The sequence below is a fragment of the Mus musculus genome, chromosome 2, assembly GCF_000001635.26.
Source record: "Mus musculus strain C57BL/6J chromosome 2, GRCm38.p6 C57BL/6J".
Classification (NCBI taxonomy): Eukaryota; Metazoa; Chordata; class Mammalia; order Rodentia; family Muridae; genus Mus; species Mus musculus.
In genome coordinates, this window is record NC_000068.7 from 20,497,418 (window position 1) to 20,516,358 (window position 18,941).

General features: G+C 41.7%; 1 protein-coding gene across 12 annotated transcripts in view; it reads left to right on the plus strand.

The window, feature by feature from the left end:
- Nucleotides 1–18,941, plus strand: part of Etl4 (enhancer trap locus 4) — a 900,329-nt gene that overhangs the window by 587,211 nt on the left and 294,177 nt on the right. For 2 of the 12 annotated variants that reach the window (NM_178059.5, NM_029895.4), the window contains exon 1: nt 12,630–12,842. The exons of the other annotated variants lie outside the window; for them this stretch is intronic. The gene's annotated coding sequence lies outside the window, so the exon portion shown is untranslated. Of the gene's footprint in view, nt 1–12,629; nt 12,843–18,941 lie in introns of those variants that run through there. 12 annotated transcript variants of the gene reach the window in all.

Sequence of the window (18,941 nt, forward strand, 5' to 3'; positions counted from 1 at the left end):
TGTTTGGCTGCTGATTGTCCCGTACCTGATTCTTTCCCAGAGTTTCTGTCTCTGCCCAGAAGACCCGCCTCCCTTTCCTGTCCTGCTATTGGCCAACAGTTCTTTTTAAAGTCAAACCGAGAATGCCTTAGACAGGTGAGAAAGGATAGAGACATATCACACAGTGTACAAAAAGATTACCCCAACATTTAGAGCCTCAAGATTCAGTTTAATCTAACTATTTACTTCAAAGAGTCGAAATCAGTGTCACAGAGGTGTCTCTACAAGACACAGAATCAGCCTCCATGCCCATCAACAGAGGAGCTGATAAAGAAAATATGGTGTAAGTTCACAGTGAAGAATGTAGTTTCCCCTCCCCCAGCCTGAAACCTGCTTGCTCAGAGATATGGCATTGACTATTAATATACAAATTAAGGTTTGATTGTTCAGCATTTTAAAACACCATCTACAGCACACAACTAGATCATCTGTGCTGGAACAGGGGAAACTGTGTCTTAAGACTCCGCCCCACAGAAGCCAGTTGGGCCCACATGGGCCAACGATTGCCTGGGAGGATGAGAAAAATGACTTTACAATAACGTTTTTTCTGGCCAAAGAATTGTTTTGGGCACAACCAATTTTTAATTACCAATTAATAACAATTATAAAAGCTTTATTTTTTGTAGAAACTTTTGTAGTAAACTAAAACCCTAAGTAATAAAAGGATATTGTCTCTGAATCTTTTGGGTGAGAGCAAGGATTTAAGGTAAACTTTAAGAAGCATTAGTTAATAAAATACTTTTCACTTAGGAAACAATATACACTGAAAGATTAAAACTCTTGGCTTCTTGTATAGAAGCAGAAACAATAAAAATTTTCTTACATAATGTAAAGTTACATTAGCCATACTTAGAGGCAAAATTTTCTAGTGATTACAGTTTACTAGAATCAAAACTCTTTGAATTTAAGTCTTATTTTAAACATCTGAATAGATCTGTAACACTGTTAAAAAGAATTTCTCTTGAACACAGGGAAAAATTTTTTTCAGGCACTGTTTGCAAAACAAAAGAAAGGCCACAAGCCGCTCTGGGGCTGCCCAGAGCCCTGCATTGACTCAAACGTGAAATACTTTTTAATCTGAGCATCTTGGCCCTCCTGTAATAAGGACCGATTTTAGAGAAACAATATAACTGTCTACGCCTCTAAATTATGATACTCTTTCTTAAGATGACTTACAGTTAAAACGTTCTTCACAACTTTAGTGTTGTGAAAAAATTGCCTGTACTACAGTTTCCTGCCAGGCAGTAACTATAACCAAACTGTTTGTCTAATTTATTTACAGAGACAAACATAACTAGATAACTCTGTCACAGTTTTGTATGAAGTGAGCTGTATGAGCGCTCTTATAAGATGATTACTCTTGTAATTATCTTAATTACAGTATACAGGTGAATTAAAGATCTTAAATTTGAAATCAAACTGCAAGCTGCAGTCAATGGAACAATAGCAGCTTTAACCACAATTTTTAAGTTTTTTGTGCAAGGTTAGGATAATACCTATAACCTTGGGAAAGCAAAACCCAAGTTTAAAACAATTTATTATCTTTAAAATCAATATTAGAAGCATTACTATCATATTATGAAGTTTGGATGTCAATTAATACCTATGAATACCTATTAAAGCAAGCTTTAATGCTTTAATAAAGAGACATTGCTTTAAATCTTATTTTAAATTTTACTATTTAGGATACGAACCACATTAATTATTACCTAAACTAGAAATATCTTTAGAGACCCAGCCTCTTGGGCTGCCTTATGCCATGTGTCGGAAGGACTCTAAACTTGAGTTATCAAATTTAACACTAACCATCTGTAGCAATGTAACAATTATTAATCTTAACCAACAACTTATGAGCTGATTGTGAAAACACTTAGAGCACATTACCAATAAAAAAGAACCAAATGAAGCAGTTACATTTAGACCAATCAGAGAATAATAATTTTTGTAGCTACAATCATAAAATAAAAAACACTTTACCATTGTCAAACACATTAATCATGAACCATTTATTAGCTTTTTTACTCCGAAACTTAGAGGCTGTGCACTCGCCTTTATTTCCTAAAACGAACAGTTTTTCCAGCAGGGGCCCTCCCGCCACGTGTCTGATTTTTGGCTGAAACACGTGGCAGCTCTCGGCTTTGCAGATAAAGTTTTTTATACCATCTTTATTATCCAACACAAAACATAGAACATTTATTCATACAGACTGGACACGAACATACATGAATTGAACACGAGAACAGATTGGTGCACCGGACATTAGACAAGACACAAAAGGGAACAGAGTACTCCTGCTATAAGGCCCAGAGAGATATTTCTCTCTGCATTTTGGGACATTTTCCTCCCTTATGATGCATTTTTTATTAACTGGGGCAATCCGCCTATTCCTTTTAATAAACCCTTTCTTTTCTCACACCTCATGTAGCTTCGGAGAGCTACGGCCTACCGCCTGATCCATGACTTTAAACCCTTTCTTCTTCTACCTAAGCAGCTTCCTAAAAAGCTGCGGCTAACCTGCCTGTTTCCGTTTCTAGTTCCGATTAACACGCTGCTGACCCAAGCAGAACCAGCGTTGGGTTAGCACTGATTCAAGCTTAATTCGTATCCTACCGCATCTTCAGCAACACTTTACAAAACTGAAATTTTAAGCTAGCGCTAGCATGTGTACCTATCCGTTGCTCCGATGTCCGATACGAAGATCCTTTCCTGTGGAGCTCCAATGTAGCGTTCCTCTTAGCATCTCTCTGCCATTCTTCAGGTCCCTGTTCGGGCGCCAAAATGTTGCGGCCGCCAGCAGCTCGCAACGTGAACGGTTCGACTGAGAAGGCCGCTCGAGCTGTAAGAGAGGAATCTAGACGGGGCGGAAGAAAGAATGTAGCCAAGACAGTTACTCTGATCAAGGCTCAAATTTTATTGTTGCGACACTAGTTATGAAGGAAGGGGGAGGGGACCCGATTCCCGCCGAATAATCTCTGGTCCAGTAGAAAGGTGCACGGGTGTGGCTCCGCAGGTTCCAGCAGTGGGCGTGGCAGAACGAATGAGCAGGAAGCTCCACCCCTGAGCAAGCAGGTTTCAGGCTGGGGGAGGGGAGACTACAGAAGAACACATAGAGAACACAGCGTATCATTTCCAGGAAAATGGATGAAAGGTTAAATAAAGTCAGATTCAGAAAGATGGATATTCAGGAAGGTAGCTCAGTGGATAATGTGCTTGCCTCATAGACAAAGGCCTGTCATTGAACCCTGACACCCATGCAACACCCATAGTGATGTATGTCGAAGAGTCCCACACTGAGGAGGCAGAGACCAGAGGACTGGTGGGGCTTGCTCACCAGCCAGTGCAGGCACATCAGCAAGCTTCAGGTTCCAGGAGAAAGCCTTTCTTATAAGAAGGTGAGGCAGGATAGAGGAGAATCACAGCATGGACCTCTGTCCCCCCCAACTCCTTGCAGTCACATGCATTTGCACACAGAGATGCACACACACAAGGATAGATATAGTAAGTTTATATGAAGAATCTGGACTTTTAAAAATTGCATGAAAGCATAAGGGGACTATTTTGGGAAGTGGAGAGGGAACAGATCCACCTTTGGGGTTGAGAACAAAAGAGGCTAATGAAAGGTATTTAAGATGATTAAAATAGCTGGGCGGTGGTGGCACACGCCTTTAATCCCAGCACTTGGGAGGCAGAGGCAGGCAGATTTCTGAGTTCAAGGCCAGCCTGGTCTACAAAGTGAGTTCCAGGACAGCCAGGGCAATACAGAAAAACCCTGTCTCAAAAAACAAAAACAAAACAAAACAAAACAAAACAAAAAAGATGATTAAAATGTTGTATACATATAAGGAAACAGGATGGCCTATGACAATACCGCTCTGAGCATACCCAATCTTGTCTGAAAATATCAGGTTGAAAATGAAATTTTTGTATAATTAAAATACAAAATTAAATAAAAGGGACCCAGCCAAGGCCTTATATGTTTAGTCAGCATAGAAATCAAAGGTAACCCAGATAGCTAAGTAAGAGAAGGAAGAAGGCCAGGTGTGGGGTGCATGCCTTTAATCCCAGTACATGGGAGGCAGATGCAGACCGATCTCTGTGAATTCCAGGCCAGTCTGTTATACAAAATAAGTTCCAGGACAGCCAGGGCAGTTACATAAAAACACTGTCTCAAATAAACAAGAACAAACAAGCAAACAAAAAAGTTAGAGAGGGAGGAGGTGAGGTCTCAGAGTCTATCCAGCCTGTTTTATCTACACGCGAGCCCACGTGCAGAGAGATTGAAGACTACGAACTACTGGTTCAAGCTAACCAGGTTCAAGAGCAATCGTGTTGCTAGTCCTGCACACATTGGAAACTGGTAATTGTGATTTCTGCCCCGGCTTTTATCTTTATTTGTTTAGCTTTGTTTTATCGCTGTTATTTTGGTTTGTGTAATAGTTAGCTTTAGTTGTCGTCTTAGTTGAGGTTCTGTTGATGTAATAAAACACCATGACCAAAAGAAGCAACTGGGGGAGAAAAGGGTTCATTTGATCTTATAGCTTATTCCCCATTATCTGGGGAAGTCAGAGCAGGAACTTGGAGGTTAGAGCTAATGCAGAGGCCATGAAGGAAACACTGCCAACTGGCTTGCTTCTCATCGCTTGATTAGCCTCTTTTCTTGTACAACCCAGGATCTCCTGTCCAGTGGGCAACACCACCAGCAATGGGCTGTGCCTTCCCATATCAGTCATTAATTAAGAAAATTCTCTACAGTCTTACCTACAGGCCAACCTTATAGAGGCATTTTCTCAGATGACATTTCTTCTTCCCAACTATGACTAGGTTTGAGTCAGGTTGACAAAAGCCAACTAAGACACTTGTCAACTTGACCCACGTGGGAAGAGAGAACCTTAATTGAAGAATTGCCTCCATCAGATTGGCCTGTAGGCATATCTATTGTGGATTTGGCCTAAACTTGCATTATCTTATTTGGGTTCCCCAAATTGCACGAGAATCCTAAATGTAAGATGCTTAGCGTCCCTGCCCCTCATTTGGTTTCAATTGGTAAATAAAGTTGCTAGTGGTCAATGTCTGGGCAGGGAGACAGAGGTGGGATGGAGAGGAAGGAAGATTTAGAATCTCCTGCCAGGAAAGGAGTAAGGTCCAGGTCTGAAAGCTGCAGAAAAGAGCACCAATCATATAAACGCTGGGGAAGAGCGGCCCCACCCCCATTGGGTCTAGGAGCAAAGACGGAATATAGATTTTAGTAAATAATAACTCAGGAGTAGCAGAGGGGAGGTGTTAACAACGTGAAAGTTTGGAAGTGGCCCAATCATTGAGCTGTTTAAGACATATTAAGTATAAAGTTTAATATGTTTAAGACATAAAAGACATATTAAGTGTGTGTGTCTTTCATTGGAGAATCCAGAACTTTGGGGTGGGCATCAAGGAACTAGTACCACTGCCGCCGGGGAGATAAAAGCAGATTAATCACCTACTGCTACAATCTATGGTACATTTTTAAATTAATAATTGATGTGCACTTGTACAACCTACTGCAGATGGTGCAGTCAGAACTGGACTGTTTAAAGGAGATAGATGAACCGAGCATGGTGGTTTATACCTTTAATTCTCCCTGCCCCAGAAACAGAGGCAGACTGATCTCTGTGAATTCAAGACCAACCTGATCTACATGGTGAGTTCCAGGATAGCCTGGGCTATTTAGCAAGACTCTATCTTGGGTAGATGACAAACCCCACAAGCAACAGAGCTCCTCCATGGTCTCCTACGTTGTGTCCCCCTAACCCCTTGGCTTCCCTTGATGATAGGCTACAAGCTATTAATCAAAAAAACCCTTTCTCCCCAGATTGCTGTCAATAGTGCTTTATCACAGCAACAGACAAGCAAACTAGATAAGTCTGGGTTTTAATTTTTACTACATTTATTTACTTAGCTAGTTGGAAGAACCCATGCTATGCTATGGCTCATGAGTAGTACTCAGAGAACAATTTCTAGGTGTGGGTGGTCCCAGACATTGAACTCAAGCTACCATGCTCTGAGCAGGCACCTTTGCCTACTGAGTCATCTCACCGGCCACTTACATTTTTTGTTTGTTTTGTTTTTGTTTGTGATGGGGTTTCATGCAGAACAGGCTGGACTCAAACCCTCTATGGCTGTGAATTTCTGATCTTTCTGCCTCCAAATCCAAAGAGTCGGAATTGAAGGCATACATCACTAGGCCCAGCTCTACGTCATTACCTTCTGGTCTTTTCTTTTTCTTTTTCTTTTTCTTTTTCTTTTTCTTTTTCTTTTTCTTTTTTCTTTTTCTTTTTCTTTTTCTTTTTCTTTTCCTTTTCTTTTCTTTTCTTTTCTTTCCCTTTCCTTTCCTTTCCTTTCCTTTCCTTTTCCTTTTCCTTTTCCTCTTTCTTTCTTTCTTTCTTTCTTTCTTTCTTTCTTTCTTTCTTTCTTTCTTTTTTTCACCAGGCCATGTTATTATAGATGAATTTTATCTTTTCGTTGAATAAACATAGATCCCAGCTTACTAGTCTGTATAATTTCATTGTCATAGTGACTTAAGCTCATGTTGAATGAATGAACTTTAACTTGGGCAAATATTTACACCAAGGTATGCGGGTGGCTGAGTATTTGCTCTTTCATATAAGTACATGGAAGGGGTAGACGGGCAGGCAAGGGGCTGCTCATAACCTTCAGCAGACACTTAACATGGAACAGAGAACCCCAATTTCTTGGCTGCTCTTTTCCCCTTTCAAAACGGCCTACATTGTGCTAGTAAATGGTAGAGCAATTGCCTAGCATGTGTAAGGCCTTTGGCTCTCCCTCCAGCTCTCCCAAAACAAGCAAGCAAACTGAAGAAGCAATAAAGTACAGAAGCACTTGATTCGCTTGTTACAGTATATTAGATACAAGTTAAATGCTAAAACCCTCAAGATTGGGCCTCATTTCATTTAACCATCTTCTGGTCATCTCTGTCCCCATCTCACCATTAACTTTTAGAAATTACTTTCTGATCTCCAGGAGTTGCTGCCACCCCTCATCCCTTACCCTCCATGTTCTTTCAAGGAATTAGCCATTACATTTAAAACTCTCTAGACTTGACATGTTCTTCCCTGCGAAGCACCCTCCCAATTTCTAGTAGTTCTCTGCTGCCAGGTTTTTCTGTTCTTCCATAAGGTGGCCGCTCATTCTTCCCTGTTCTTTGTCGATGTCACTAAGTGCCCTCCCTCCTCATAACAGAGTGCACGCAGACATCATTTCTGTCAGCTGCTCATTCTCATCACTCCTTGCAGGCCTAGGATGCAGAAACAAAACAGTCAAGATCTATGTGCATTTGTGACTTTGCTTGATGAGCCATGAACAACTGTCAGTTCACCCCAAAGAGGGCACCCACAACAAGCCAAAGATAGAATTCCACTCAAGTCTAGCTTAGTAGGCATGTGTTTCCTGGGGTTACATACAGGAGCATAGGTGACTCAAAGGCAAGTGCATCACCAGAAATCCCACCCTAGCCTAGGTGACAACACATCAAAGTTGTCTCCCAGGAACTCCCTGGCCAATTTGCATGAGGCTATCCTGGAGAAACACTGGCCCCAGCAGTTGGTGCTGACTTTACAACATTGAGGAGGAGTCTTGTGTGTCTTATAACTTTCTGAGTTTCTGAGCCTTTGAAGTTTCATTAGCTTCTTGAGTTGTAGGAACCTCCCTTAAGGAGTGAATGTTTCAGTATGTGCCAATGGTTATGGTCAGAGCTGGGATTAAAGGTGGCTAAAGCTGTTACTGCATGGACACCTCACAATGCCATAAGAGAGGGTAATATACAAGGAACTGTGAGAAATAGTCCCAAACCCACAGCTTCCCTGACAAGTGTTAGCATCTTTCTTCCCACCACTGGCCAGTGTTCAATATGGTTTTGAACAATGAAACTGCTTTGATTTGAATGTTGCTTCCCCATTGAAATTCATGTTGAGACTTGGTCCCCAGTGTTGAGAGGTGGCAGGACTCTTCAGAGGCCTTTGATGTACAGAGGAGGAACTCAGGGGATGACTGATGGGTTCTCCTCGGAGTGTGTACTGACTCTCTCCAGTGTCCTCAGCTTCCCCCTCATTGCCTTCTCATGAACAGGCTTCTGTTGCCCACATATCCGCTGTCCCATCTGCTTTTCTGCCCTGAGTAGAGTAGCACACGGCCTTCACTGAGAGCCCAACAGACAGCTTGCATATTCTACCAGACTTCTAGAACTCTGAGCAAAGATGAACCTCTTTATTTATAAAACCCAGTCTTGGATATTCTGTTATAGAAACAGCAAGGGACCTGAGATAGAAGGTGTCTGTGAATGAGTGGGATAAACTGGTCGGTCACCTTTGGCTAAAATCAGTATATTCCAGATCGTGATGTCCAAAACAATTTTAAGAATTACTGTGAACAAAATGTTTTACGTTTTTCTTCCCCTTTAGCAATGAGGAATAAATGCCAGACCTCATCCACATTGTTCTCGTACTCTAGACCAGTGAGCTACATCCCAGCTCAACATTTTGCTCTATTAGTTTATTTTCTTGTTCCACTGTTTTTGAGACAATCTCAGTCTGTATCCCAGGCTGACTTGGGACTCACTATACATAGCTTAGGCTGTCCTTGAACCCACGACAATCTTCCTACACTAGCTTCCTAAGTCTGGGATTACAGGCATAAATCACCACACCCAGATATTTTTCTGTTACATATTTACCACTTCTAAGTAAAAATATGTAACTGTTACCCAAGACCCATAACTTAACAGAATTAAAACAAACCCTTAATGTTTTTAGTGAGTGATATAAATGTTCCCAATTTGATGAGGGGAGACAGGAAGCTACAGTTTCAGGAATCAAACTTAAGCAATATCATTTTTTTCTGCTTCCTACTTAAATTTCATTCCTTTCCTGAGTTTAGTCTGCACATATTCACTTACCTGCAGTATTTGGAAGCTTCTTGAAGTCAATTATCTTACTATTAAAAGGATATACTCGAAGGTAACTTTAAGCTACTTCATATAAATCTTTGGAGAGACAGGACAAAGAACATTGTGTGTGTGTGTGTGTGTGTGTGTGTGTGTGTTGAAATAGTCTGAATTTATTGTTTTATTTTATAAGCAATCAGTGAAGTCTGCCCTTGAGCTTCCCACTTTACACAGATGTGATCTGTTTAGGGAATATGGGATAAATGTGCCCACAGCTGAGGTTATTATTTGTGTGCAAACATAGGAAGACAGAGACACAGCTTCCTCGGTCTTGAACAAATACACTGCTTGTGGCTTTCCGGGTATAGCAGTAGTTACAAAGGCTGCTGACAGTTCCAAGTTCTATGAGGCAACTCTTTGTCCTGTTTGGAGTCTCCATCCCAGCCTGTCCACCTGCTGCTTCCCAAACACTGTTCTCTCTCTCTCTTTCTCCCTCTCTCTTTCTCTTTTCCCCAGACCCACTTCTGCATTACATACTGCCTGCTTCTGTGCCTCTCACTTGGGGAGAGAGACATCAATTCAATCTATTTTATAGGGGTCTTTTTTTAGTTTAGTACCCAAATTTTCTCATTCTGGAAATACCTAACTTCCCAGAATTGGGGACCACTGGATACTCGGTCTACATCCTGTTCCCAGACATTTCTTGTTCAGATTCTGTCAGAGGAAAGAATGGGCTGCCAGAACTCAGGCAGGCTCAGCCAGGTTAGTTGCACTGCAGATTGAACCAGGCAATGCCATTGCTACATGAAGAGGTGGATGATCACAGACAAAGACTTTGAACACCATCAACTAGCTGCCCCAGGATGCTCTGTATCCCTGGTCACATGCACCTGAGAATGATGAAGAATCACCAGTGTGTGCGCTGGAGAGGCAGAGAGCACTTTAGCTTTTTCCTTTTTGCCATTTTATTTCTTTGTTTGTTTATTTATTATTTGTGTGTATGCCATGTTGTTTTGATATTTCCTTCCACCATGGGTTTCAGAGAGTAAACTGAGGTCCAAACTTGGCAGCAAGTGCCACTATTCATTGAGCCATCTTGCCCACCTGATTTTTGCCTTTCCACCTTTCATCCTTTCCACTTGTCCGAATTGAATTTTGCTGAGTAAAGGCAGCTCTGAAGGCAATGTTATGCACACTGGCGCTCACCCTATAACTAAGTGTTTTATTCCACTAATTCTGGTGCAGGTCGAATTTGCTAAAGTTTGCAAAAGAGAATGTTTAAAAGCAGGGAAATGAAGAATTTTAAGTTTTCAAAGCCCATGAGGACCTGAGTTTCACCTTGCCTTAAACAATGCAAAGCTGAGAGGCTGCAGGATTTCCACTCCTCTATCGGTTCACCCACTGTGCAGGAAATGAGTCCTTCCTAATAAAGACTTTCTCTCCTGGAAAGCATACAGTAGTGACCTCCTGGTCGGTGCTGTGGGCTGGGATACAGAAAACATACAAATAAAATTACTGTCCATACTAACTTCTGAAGTGCATGAATGCTTTCAAAAGTTCTAAGATGCTTGAGGATTCAGAGCTTGCATTCCCTGAGTCCTTGGGTGACTCAGGATGCTCAAACACTCAAACCCCTTGAGTATTGTAGCCTAGTTCACTGGAGCTTAGCCTCCAAACCAGCTGCAGGCCTGTTGTGTGACTAAACTGTTCCTGGGGAAACACATCACACGTATCTATTCACCCTAGAATGGAAACCCATGGCAGACCAAAGTGTGGATACCACCAAAGTCCAATTTGGTGAACATTGAGTTTTATTAGGATTATTTGCAATGGGTAAGGGATTACTTACGGGAGCAGAAATAACTCAAAGACAGCTGCATCACCAAGGCCCTCCCCCAGCATGAGTGACAGCTCACAAAGCTGGGGACCTGGAGCACACTACACAGTCAGAAAGCAGCTCAACAGGTTGAAATGTCCTTTCCAAGTGACACTGTTTGTCTAAACCTCTTCCAGGCAGCTCAGCCGGTTTCTGCTTTTTCCAGGTAGCTGGTTTGGTCTTTGTAGCTTGACTCTGCTCTTCTTAGAGGGACTCTCAGCTTTCATAGCTTTCTCTCGCCAGGAAACATGCTGTTTGTTTCAGTTTCTCCCAGTCTAAAAGTGATCCTTCCAAAGCCACTAGAGTCCCCTGCCCTGAAGGGGACTGAATAGAAAGAGCTGGGATTCCTGAGGTGGGGGCAGAGGAGCCAAAGGTCATCTAGGGAGGTGTATTCCCTATGCTTCACCCGGACCTTAGGAATTCCCTCTTTCTGGCTACTTGTGGTGACATCCAGAGCCTTTGCTCTACCACCATCACCTTATGCAGCAACCCTTCTTATCTGCAACTTAAGCATCCTCACTTACCCAGAGTCTGTGTCCCCGCAGTCTGCACAAGGTCTCTTTCCTCTGTCTGACGTCAGTTTGGCTCCTCCCACCTCTTCTGAAAGTTGGTTAAGTTTTTTTTTTTCCACCAATAGATAAGCAAGCCTTCTTTGCCCTTAGTAAGTCTGACTTTATTCTCCATGTCATCGTAGAACAAAAAATTAGAATAACTGAGGGGTCACTTGGAGCAACTGTGGTGCAAAAAAGAGAACCAAAGATGCCCAGACCTGCTGTGGAGGGAGCAAGAGCCTGAAGACAGAGTAGAGTGGGAACCAGAATCAGGGACTTAGTAAGCCTTCATCTGCCAAGTGAGATGTTAAGACAACCACACTGTGACTCACCCAACTAGCTATGTGCTGGGTCCCCCTTAGTTCTTGCCCCACTCTGCTACAGTCTGGAGTGAGGGCATTTAGGGAAGCCCCAGGGGCAGAAAATGAAAAACCACTTCCATCAGATACTTGTTGTAAGGCTGATATCAGAAGCAGTTGCTTGGCCCTATGCAAGTTCACATATTCTGGTGAATTCTGCCCTGGAAGTCTAGAACTCTGGAAGGTGGCAGGCACAGCTTGGCTCACTGTATGGTAAAAGGGGTAAACCATGCAGGCTGCAGTTTTCACTTACAAGTTGCCACCTGGGATCCCTGGTTCCAGACATGGTTTGTGGTGACCAAGTGGCAGATCTGAGTACATGAAAGAAACCTGATAAAAAACTGGACGTCAACTAAGTCTTACTTAGAAAGGACATGTGCTTCCGGGGCACAGTGAGGTTAGATTTAGCTTTGTTATGTAACTGTACAAGGAATACATGTGGAAGAACACAAGATATCCCCAACCATCTACAAAGCAAAGCAATGTGTTAGGGGACACTTGTGTTGCGGCCGGCCAGCAGCTCGCAACGTGAACGGGTTCGACTGAGATGGCCACTCGAGCTAAGGGAGGAACTAGACGGGGAGAAAGAAGAAACGGAGCCAAGACAAGTTCATCCTGTTCAAAGCTCAATTTTACTAGTACCGACATTCAGTTATAAAGGAAGGGGGAGGGAACCCGATTCCCGCCAACTGGTCTCGGGGTCCAGTAGCAGGGTGAACACGTGTGTGGCTCCGAACAGCAAAGCGGCAGGTTCCAGCAGTGGGCATGGCAGAACGATTGAGCGGGAAGCTCCACCCCTGAGCAAGCAGGTTTCAGGCTGGGGGAGGGGAGGCTACAACTTGAACTCCTTACTTCTTAAATGGCAGGATGCTGGGATTTCCAGGCCATCCAGCAAGGCAAACTTAGAGGCCATGCTCAAGGTATGCCCACTTGAACTCTAGCTGAGGAAGGGCCCACCCTTGTTTTCATTAGTGGGTAAAATTCATCCACAGAACGTTAGCTGAGAAGCACAAATAGACTTTTCAGGAACCCTTCCCATTTGGCAACCTGAAGAACACATGGGGCCTGTCTTGGATTGCATACAGGTGAGCATCTGTGCTGGTTTACTGGGGACAGTCTCAGGTTCTAATTGTCCAACTCTGACTGTTCTTAGTACCTCCTCTCCTCACAAGTGCTCTGGCTTTTGATTTAAGTATAAGGTCGCAGGAGCTGCCTGATAGTTTGCTGTCAAAACAAGGGAGGAAGAAAGTCAGCATTCCCCACCCATGGAGTTCATCTCAACAGTGTTTTCCCAGTTGTTAACTATCCATCCCTCCTGACTTAGACATGACACACACCCTCAGAATGAGGATGCTACATGCTTATCCGACAGGATGCCTCCTTTCACATACTTTTGTTGACTGGTTTGTTCACTTTGTCTTGTTTTTTAAATATTTTCTTCATCTCTCCTCCCATTGAGGGCCGACTAGGCCATCCTCTGCTACATATGCAACTAGAGACACAAGCTTTGGGGGGTACTGGTTAGTTCATATTATTGCTCCTCCTATAGGGTTGTAGACCCCTTTAGCTCCTGGGGTACTTTCTCTAGCTCCTTCATTGGGGGCCCTGTGTTCCATCCAATAGATTCTAGGCTGTGAACATCCACTTCTGTATTTGACAAGCACTGGCAAGCCTCACAAGAGACAGCTATATCAGGGTCCTGTTAGCAAAATCTTGCTGGCCTATGCAATACTGTCTGGGTTTGGTGGTTGCTTTTGGGATAGATCCCCGGGTGGGACAGTTTCTGGATGGTCCTTCCTTCCATCTCAGCTCTGAACATTGTCTCTGTAACTCCTTCCATGGACATTTTGTTCCCCATTCTAAGAAGGAACGAAGTATCCACACTTTGATATTCCTTCTTCTTCTTCTTCTTTTTTTTTTTTTTTTTTTTTTTTTTTTTTTTTGAGACAGGGGTTCTCTGGGGAGCCCTGGCTGTCCTGGCACTCACTTTGTAGACCAGGCTGGCCTCGAACTCAGAAATCCGCCTACCTCTGCCTCCCGAGTGCTGGGATTAAAGGCATGCGCCACCACGCCTGGCTGATATTCCTTCTTCTTGACTTTCATGTGTTTTGCAAATTGTATCTTGAGTATTCTAAGTTTCTGGGCTATTATCTACTTATCAGTGAGTGCATATCATGTGTGTTCTTTTGTGATTGGCTTACCTCACTCAGGATTGCTAGGTGGTAGAGGCGCACGCCTTTAATCCCAGCACTTGGGAGGCAGAGGCAGGCGGATTTCTGAGTTCAAGGCCAGCCTGGTCTACAGAGTGAGTTCCAGGACAGCCAGGGCTATACAGAGAAACCCTGTCTCGAAAAACAAAACAAAAAACAAAAATCCTCACTCAGGATGATATCCTCCAGATCCATGCATTTGCCTAAGAATTTCATAAATTCATTGTTTTTAATAGCTGAGTAGTACTCCATTGTGTAAATGTACCACATTTTCTGTATCCATTCCTCTGTTGAGGGGCATCTGGGTTCTTTCCAGCTTCTGGATATTATAAATAAGGCTGCTATGAACATAGCGGAGCATGTGTCCTTATTACAAGTTGTAACAACTTCTGGGTATATGCCCAGGAGATGTATTACGGGATCCTCCGGTAGTACTATGTCTAAATTTCTGAGGAACCCCCAGACTGACTTCCAGAGTGGTTGTACAAGCTGGCAATCCCACCACAATGGAGGAGTGTTCCTCTTTCTCCACATCCACACCAGCATCTGCTGTCACCTGAATTTTTTATATTAGCCATTCTGTCTGGTGTGAGGTGGAATCTCAGGGTTGTTTTGATTTGCATTTCCCTGATGATTAAGGATGTTGAACATTTTTTCAGATGCTTCTCAGCCATTTGGTATTCCTCAGTTCAGAATTCTTTGTTTAGCTCTGTACCCCATTTTTAATAGGGTTATTTGATTTTCTGAAGTCCAACTTCTTGAGTTCTTTACATATATATTAGATATTAGTCCCCTATCAGATTTAGGATTGGTAAAGATCCTTTCCCAATCTGTTGGTGGCCTTTTTGTCTTATTGACACTATCTTTTGCCTTACAGAAGCCTTGCAATTTTATGAGGTTCCATTTGTCAATTCTCGATCTTACAGCACAAGCCATTGCTGTTGTGTTCAGGAATTTTCCCCCTGTGTCCATGTTTTCGAGGCTTTTCCCCACTTTCTCCTCTATAAGTTTCAGTGTCTCTGGTTTAATGTGGAGTTCCTTGATCCACTTAGACTTGAGCTTTGTACATGGAGGTAAAAATGGATCAATTTGCAATCTTCTACATGATACCGGCCAGTTGTGCCAGCACCATTTTTAAAAATGCTGTCTTCTTTCCACTGGATGGTTTTAGCTCCTTTGTCAAAGATCAAGTGACCATAGGTGTGTGAGTTCATTTCTGGGACTTCAAATCTATTCCATTGATCTACCTGTCTGTCGCTGTACCAGTACCATGCTTTTTTTTTTTTTTTTTTTTTTTTTATTATTACAATTGCTCTGTAGTACAGCTTGACGTTGACGTCAGGAATGGTGATTCCACCAGAGATTCTTTTATTGTTGAGAATAGTGTGCTGGCTGGTTTTGTGTGTCAACTTGACACAGGCTGGAATTATCACAGAGAAAGGAATTTCAGTTGGGGGAGTGCCTCCATGAGATCCAGCTGTGGGGCATTTTCTCAATCAAGTGGGAAGGGCCCCTTGTGGGTGGTGCCATCCCTGGGCTGGTAATCTTGGGTTCTATAAGAGATCAGGCTGAGCAAGCCAGGGGAAGCAAGCCAGTAAAGAACATCCCTCCATGGCCTCTGCATCAGCTCCTGCTTCCTAACCTGCTTGACTTCCAGTCCGGACTTCCTTTAGTGATGAACAGCAATGTGGAAATGTAAGCTGAATAAATCCTTTCCTCCCCAGTTTGCTTCGTGGTCATGAAGGAATGCAGGAATAGAAACCCTGACTAGGAAAAATAGTTTTTGCTATCCTAGGATTTTTGTTATTCCAGATGAATTTGGAAATTGCCCTTTCTAACTCTGTGAAGAATTGAGCTGGATCTGTAGATTGCTTTTGGTAAGATAGCCATTTTTACTGTATTAATCCTGACAGTCCATGAGCACGGGGGATCTTACCATCCTCTGAGATCTTCAATTTCTTTCTTCAGAGACTAGAAGTTCTTATCATATAGATCTTTCACTTCCTTAGAGTCACAGCAAGGTATTTTATATTATTTGTGACTATTGTGAAGGGTGTTGTCTCCCTAATTTCTTTCTCCTCCTGTTTATCCTTTTTGTAGAGAAAGGCCACTGATTTGTTTGAGTTAATTTTATATCCAGCTACTACATTGAAGCTGTTTATCAGGTTTAGGAGTTCTCTGGTGGAATTTTTGGGGTCACTTATATATATATAGTATCATATGATCTGCAAATAATGATACTTTGACTTCTTCCTTTCCAATTTGTATCCCCTTGATCTCCTTTTGTTTTCTAATTGCTCTGGCTAGGAATTCAAGTACTATATTGAATAGGTAGGGAGAAAGTGGGCAGCCTTGTCTAGTCCCTGATTTTAGTGGGATTGTTTCAAATTTCTCTCCATTTAGTTTGATGTTGTCTACTGGTTTGCTGTATATTGCTTTTATTATGTTTAGGTATGGGCCTTGAATTTGTGATCTTTCCAAGACTTTTATCATGAATGAGTGCTGGATTTTGTCAAATACTTTCTCAGCATCTAATGAGATGATCATGTGGTTTTTGTCTTTGAGTTTGTTTATATAGTGGATTACATTGATGGATTCCCGTATATTAAACTATCCCTGCATCCCTGGGATGAAGCCTACTTGATCATGATGGATGATCGCTTTGATGTGTTCTTGGATTCGGTTTGCGAGAATTTTATTGAGTATTTTTGCATCGATATTCATGAGGGAAATTGGTCTGAAGTTCTCTTTCTTTGTTGGATCTTTGTGTGGTTTAGGGATCAAAGTAATTGTATAGCTTCATAGAATGAACTGGGTAGAATACCTTCTGTTTCTATTTTGTGGAATAGTTTGAAGAGAATTGGAATTAGGTCTTCTTTGAAGGTTTGATAGAACTCTGCATTAAACCCATCTGGTCCTGGGCTTTTTTGGTTGGGAGACTATTAATGATTGTTTCTATTTCTTTAGGGGATATGGGACTGTTTGGATGGTTAATCTGATCCTGATTCAACTTTGGTACCTGGTATCTGTCTAGGAAGTTGTCCATTTCATCCAGGTTTTCTAGGTTGTTGTTTTTTGTTTTGTTTTTTTTTTTTTTTTTTTTTTTTTTTTTTTTTTTTTTTTTTTTGAGTATAGCCTTTTGTAGTAGGATCTGATGATGTTTTGGATTTCCTCAGGTTCTGTTGTTATGTCTCCTTTTTCATTTCTGATTTTGTTAATTAGGATACTGCCCCCGTGCCTTCTAATCTGGCTAAGGGTTTATCTATCTTATTGATTTCTTCAAAGAACCAGCCTCTGGCTTGGTTGATTCTTTGAATAGTTCTTTTTGTTTCCACTTGGTTGATTTCAGCACTGAGTTTGATTATTTCCTGCCATCTACTCCTCTTGGGTGAATTTGCTTCTTTTTGTTCTAGAGCTATAAAGATGTACTGTCAGGCTGCTAATGTATGTTCTATCCAGTTTCTTTTTGGAGGCATTCAGGGCTATGAGTTTTCCTCTTAGGACTGCTTTTTTCTGCCCCATAAGTTTGGGTATGTTGTGGCTTCATTTCCATTAAACTCCAAAAAGTCTTTAATTTCTTTTTTTATTTCTTCCTTGACCAAGTTATCTTTGAGTAGAGAGTTGTTCAGCTTCCACATGAATGTTGGCTTTCTATTATTTATGCTGTTATTGAAGATCAGCCTTAGTCCATTTTGATCTGATAGAATGCATGGGATAATTTCAATAGTTTTCTATCTGTTGAGGCCTGTTTTGGGACCAATTATATGGTCAATTTTGGAGAAAGTAGCATGAGGTGCTGAGAAGAAGGTATATCCTTTTGTTTTAGGATAAAATGTTCTGTAGATATCTGTTAAATCCATTTGTTTCATAACTTCTGTTAGTTTCACTGTGTCTCTGTTTAGTTTCTGTTTCCAGGATCTGTCCATTGATGAGAGTGGGGAGCTGAATTCTCCCACTATTATTGTGTGAGGTGCAATGTGTGCTTTGAGCTTTACTATGGTTTCTTTAATAAATGTGGATGCCCTTGCATTTGGAGCATAGATATTCAGAACTGAGAGTTCCTCTTGGAAGATTTTACCTTTGCTGAGTATGAAGTGCCCCTCCTTGTCTTTTTTGATAACCTTGGGTTGGAAGTCGATTTTATTCGATATTAGAATGACTACTCCAGCTTGTTTCTTCTGACCATTTGCTTGGAAAATTGTTTTCCAGCCTTTTACTCTGAGTTAGTGTCTGTCTTTGTCCCTGAGGTGGGTTTCCTGTATGCAGCAAAATGTTGGGTCCTGTTTATGTAGTCAGTCTTTTAGTATATGTCATTTTATTGGGGAATTGAGTCTGTTGATATTAAGAGATATTAAGGAAAAGTAATTGTTGCTTCCTGTTATTTTTGTTGTTAGAGTTGGTATTCTGTTCTTGTGGCTATCTTCTTTTAGATTTATTGAAGGATTACTTTCTTGCTTTTTCTGCAGCATAATGGAGTTTTTTTTTAAATATATTTTGTTCTTTTTCTTTAAATATTTATTATATGTAAGTACACTGTAGCTGTCTTCAGACACTCCAGAAGAGGGAGTCAGATCTTGTTACAGATGGTTGTGAGCCACCATGTGGTTGCTGGGATTTGAACTCAGGACCTTTGGAAGAGCAGTTGGCTCTTAACCGCTGAGCCATCTCACCAGCCCAGTGTTGAAAGTTTAACCCCCAGGATCATTCTTGTGGCTCTCTAGAAAACTAGAAGGAAACTAAATTTAGGTTCTTGCTTTCCTGCAAATTTTGGACAGATTGGATATGATAGAAAATTTGAAAGCCAAAAATTATATTTTTAAAGGCACAGAAAACTTCTTGTCCAGAGTTGCCTCTAGATTAAAGAACCATCTCTCTAGCACCTAGAATGACAATCGTGGTATTTTTCTTGAAAGTTTGAGTGCAAGTTTATGTAGATTGCAGAATACAACAACTGGTTCTCTGCATGTATGTATG